The 5,020-nt window shown below is 33.9% G+C and overlaps 1 long non-coding RNA gene across 1 annotated transcript; it reads right to left on the bottom strand.

The window, feature by feature from the left end:
- Positions 1-1,504: 1,504 nt before the first annotated feature.
- LOC147760722 (uncharacterized) lies at positions 1,505-4,648 on the bottom strand. Its single transcript, XR_015335496.1, has 3 exons — positions 4,369-4,648; positions 2,865-2,957; positions 1,505-2,457 (listed from the first exon to the last, which is right to left on the bottom strand). It is a non-coding gene; the product is annotated as an uncharacterized LOC147760722 (long non-coding RNA).
- Positions 4,649-5,020: the final 372 nt, after the last annotated feature.

Raw genomic sequence — 5,020 nt, 5'->3', positions numbered from 1 at the left:
ATGGAGAATTGTAAAAAATGATCTTCTCACTCAGTGTTACCCAAGGCATTCAAATGCAAAACTCTGGGAATTGATAGCTGCTGATCATAAGGATCAATTTCCAAATCTCACAATGTTAGCCTCTTTGGCACTGGCACATCCAGTGCACACAGCGGATTGCGAAAAATTTAATTACAACTGCACTAAGAAATAGACTCAATCCAGAGAATATTGATGCACTCATGAGAATAAAAATAGAAGGAATGGATTACTTTGATTTTGTTAGTTGTCTCAAAAAATGGAGGCCAAAAAAAGCAGAGGGTTATTTTCCATAATCAAAAGTAAACTGACTTTGCTTTTAAGAGACAGTGCATGAGAATTAAACTGTTGTTTCTGTCAATAAAACAGGCCCTCCTGATATGGATGTGGTTTGAAATATCACTAGGGGTTTTATTGTTATTAAAGAGAAAAAAATCAGATTGGATAAGAAAAAAAAGAATAAAGCACCAATCAATGTTTATTGTCATAAATATGTAATTTACCTCTAGTATTACAATATTGATGACCATCAAAGGTATTAAAACATGATTACCAAAAAAATCCCACTCATAGGCAAAAATCCCACTGCTTCATTTCCAGTGGGATAAAATATCCCTGCATTTAGCATAGTTACACTCCTCACATATGTATATATTTGACATGAGGACCACAATGGAAAGGCATTAACCCCCTTTGCCATCCAAAGGCACTTGTGATGACACAAAAACGTAACTTTAACCAAGGAGTTATAACAGAAGGAGATTACACGCAAGCCTTTCTTTTGTCCGATGTCTGTTACGGTGGGCGGAGCTAGCTACGGGGGGCCTCCGGTCTCAAGGTTTCGTCTGCGTCGCTCTCCTCAGCTTGGAGATAAATTTCATATGCGTTATTTCGCGTTAGAATTCGAGATCAGTAATGTCAAAGCGCCGCTGTATGCTGACGATTTTTTTCACAGGTAATTATTTGGACGATGTGCTGGAAGGGAACGATGTCATAGAAAGCGATTATAAGGTGGTGACTGAGGATGGTCGCCATGAGCTTTTTTAAGTCGGTGATAGATGGCTTTTTTATGGCACAACCCGGTGAAAAATCACCAAGGAGAAGTCAAAAGAAAACGTCCCAACTGTGGTTTGTGAAAATGACATTCAAGTGAACGTCTGTCCTCACTGCCAAAGGACATAATATTAATACATTAACGTTTGGACCCTCCTGCCCTTAGGTCCCATAAACATATACATTGTGACAGTGCCTACGCTTTGTGTCTGGTTTTTAATTTCTTAAAGTATTTTTTCTCTCACTCGGTATAATTTTAATATTATAATGCATTTAATTAAAATTTTAATCCAAGGTTGAGGCAATGCCACGACACGTCAGTTTACTGAATACTCGTTATAAATTTCTTTATCTTGGAAATTTCCCTTTTTTTCAGGATTATTTGACACGTACTAACACTGTTCATATTTGTCGGTAAACAAGTGCACAGTGCTATACATTAAGAATAATTTTTATTCATTCATAAATATATTTATGTACAAAACATATCAGAAATTTTAGTATTCACTGAGCTCTTTAAAGTGAAACAAATAAAGATGAGAATATTGAATTTCAAACTATTATTTACTATATTAACTTAAAATATCTTTTAAGTCAACTCTATACTCAAGCACTCTATACTCTATACTCATGAAAGTAGCATCTGTGAGTGAAACCATTTTATTATATCAATAGAAGAACAAAAACAAAAATTTTACACATAAGCAGTAATAAATGAAGTCATAAGAATGATTAAGTTGCTACAGTTTTCCAGTTTTATGCAGTCTATGATGGCATTTTTTTCAACCGTGCAAATAGAAATAATTATATTCTTTTTTATCTGACTTGCTGATACCAGTCTGTCCCAGATACTATTCCACTTACAGGCCAGCAAGGTCTGAGAATCTAATGGGCCGAATGAAAAAAAAATCCTAGAAGATAAAGTGGTTAATTCTTACAAATAGGATAAAAAACATGGGATTTTCAAAAGGTTATTATAGATCAAGACAACACTTAGTAAGAACATTTATAAAATGTAACAGCTGAAAAAATTAACTGGTAAGTAAGCAGTAAGTGACTGCTTTAAAGAAATTTCACAGAAACAGAAATTTCACTGGCAATCAGGTAGACTGTTATACCATGGCACTCAACAATTTATATATAGGTTTTGAATTTTTTTCCACATAACAGTAACATAAAATTTATGTCCACTTTTGCAATGTATAGAGTCAGTTAGGCGACTGAAAATATTTTAAAATGTCATAAAGGAGCACTATTAATTTAATGCAATCTCTGTTGGCCAGTCTTATCCAGTTTCTTCTCCAAAAAGGACAACTCAAGTGAGAATTTCTTCAGGGCCTTTTCTTCTGCCTTGCTAATGCCATGCCACTCAGAAAAGAGAGAAACCTGTAGGTTAGAAAAAAAAACATAATAATAGCATTATGAACTACTTGTATCCATGTAGACATTATGGAATTACGCAGTGAAGTTTAATGTGTCTTGTTATGACTTGACTGAAATAATGTTCACCACATAAATGAACAATTTACAACTAAATTTATATAGAACATCAAGATTCATGATCACAAGCTAATAACCCCAAGAAACTGAAAGAAATTGTACTTATTACAAGAAATTATTTAAATCTGCCCTGGTTCCTACTCTTCTGACAGGACAAAAAGGGGATTTCAGAGAGGCTGGTTGCTAAAAGGAAAATGCCCAAGGTTGTTGTATTTTGAAAAAAAAAATTAAAAAGGGTACTGTTGTTAGTGAATGTTTAATGCATCTTAGGCATTATGACAAAAGTAACTTACCCCAGACACACTGACCTCCTTTTTTCATTGACATATTTTAATTTTTTCCAGCCTGACCATAATTCATATATTCAATGCAGCCTTCTCCCACATCTATAATAGAAAAAAAAACTTGAGTAGTGTTAAGATATGCATGTCAAATTCATTATCAATTTTGAGAGAATTTCTGTTTCAACACTACAAGATGAAATATTTAATTTCAAGTAATGAATAAACCTTAATAGAGTTCTATTCTTTTGTAACCACCAAGGCAAAGCTTCTTTCTTAAAATGAACTGAAACATCCAAGCTTGCCACCGAACATGCCAAAGTAGTGAAGTATAATTTAAGTAGAGAAGCAAGTACCCCTTAATTATAGAGGTGTCTTACACAATAAGGTGTCTTACACACCTTGACTCAAAGAGAGATGTGTAGTGAGATAACAGGTTAAGTAATTGGTGGAGCCTAGGTGAACTTAAAACCTTAAGACTTTAAATTAAGAAGCACCAGGATTCATGTGTGTTCTTTTTTCAAAGGTTTAATATGAATTAAAACATACATATGTAAAAAGAAGACTAAATAAGTTAAAAATAACTATACCAAAGACACTGTGAAGTCAAACTTCCTGTTAGACCGCCATGATGGAAAATGCTGGGTGGAGGCAAAATTTTCCAGTCAAAAAAACTGAGCACTTTACTTTAACAACAAAGTTACCACTCCAAAGCCACCCACCATGGTGAGAAGAAAAATGATGACCAACTGTCATGATAAGTCTTTTTAGATTTAAACATGAAAAAGGTAAAGGCCAAAATGGTACATTTACCCATAACACTAGAGTAAAAAATTGGTATTCTGAACAAATCAGGTTATTTTTTTCAAGAAATATTGGAGCAGTATCCATGCAATATATACCACGCCACGACCAAGATGTTCAAGAATCTAAACACACCAAATTTTTTTATAATCTTGCATTTGAAAAGTACAAAAAGCGGTAAGGCTTTTGGCCGTAACAAGCGTAACACTTTTTGATCGGAACTCATGAAAATTGTCAATTGTCGTATCCAAGCTAGACCACATGTAAAATCGCATAAAAAAACAATACTGCTCAAGCAAGTGTGTTGCACACATAACAATTAGTTAAATTTTATGACTGTCATGTGACACAAGTTTCAAAAAGTAGGAGGAAAATGTCTTTTGGAGTAATTTTTTTTCGAAATATTAACAAGATGGCGGCTTAAGCATCTGCTTGTTATTCGGCTACTGAAAGTGCACCTAAGTTTTATTCTTTGCTATTGCCACAAATTACTTAACAATTGCAACTGTATAAAGACCAAACTTTCTTCATCTGATACTATATTTATAGGCACTTGTTATGAGTGGGAAATATTTTTCGTGCAATATTTATTCTCCACACACCACCTCGCGAGATCAACGTGTAGCTGGACACTTACACAGTGAGACCCTACGACATAAAAGTTGCAATTTATCTTCATATTTCGTGTAGTTATGCATTTAAAAGCACTTACCTGTTTTTTGAAAACCTTGTCCAACGTAATATCATATAAATTCTGTATTTCTCTCATTTTTTAGAAACTTGGGACTCCGTTTCTGTTTCTGTCCTCAAAAATCAACAGACGAAGGCACAGATACTAACAAACGAGATTTAAACGAGAGCAACAATTAAGCGTAACAGAGATAGGCATCCATTGTTCTCTGGGTTCTATTCATTCCGACCAATGAGAGACCGTAATACGGGCTCCGCCCCCACGCGTGTAATCTCCTTCTGTTATAACTCCTTGCTTTAACTGATGGTTTAAAAAGTATAAATTTACGAAAATCTTATACAAGTAACACAATAGAAAAAAATTATTTAAGCTATATTTTGGTAAATTTGATATTGATCATTAAATTTGAAAAAAAGGTTCCTTTATTAGTGCAATCTTTGCCATAAACTTTTCAGTTTTCTGGCCAATTGGACCACCAGTTTCCTAAAATCTACTGGATTTACTGAGGTCCAAGTAAATTTTTGAATAGACTAGACTTTTTCACTACTGCATTACTATTTGTAATAACAAGACAATGACTCTGTCAAATTTCTTTTTAGAATCATCATATAACAGTTATATTGAATAAAAAATTAGATCAAAAGTCACCTATCTGGCACATACCTAGTGTCAT

The sequence above is a fragment of the Lingula anatina genome, chromosome 7, assembly GCF_051362555.1.
Source record: "Lingula anatina isolate TDL-2025a chromosome 7, LinAna3.0, whole genome shotgun sequence".
In the NCBI taxonomy this organism is placed as follows: Eukaryota; Metazoa; Brachiopoda; class Lingulata; order Lingulida; family Lingulidae; genus Lingula; species Lingula anatina.
Note: the sequence above shows the minus strand (reverse complement) of the source record. Positions and strands in the feature narration are given on the sequence as shown.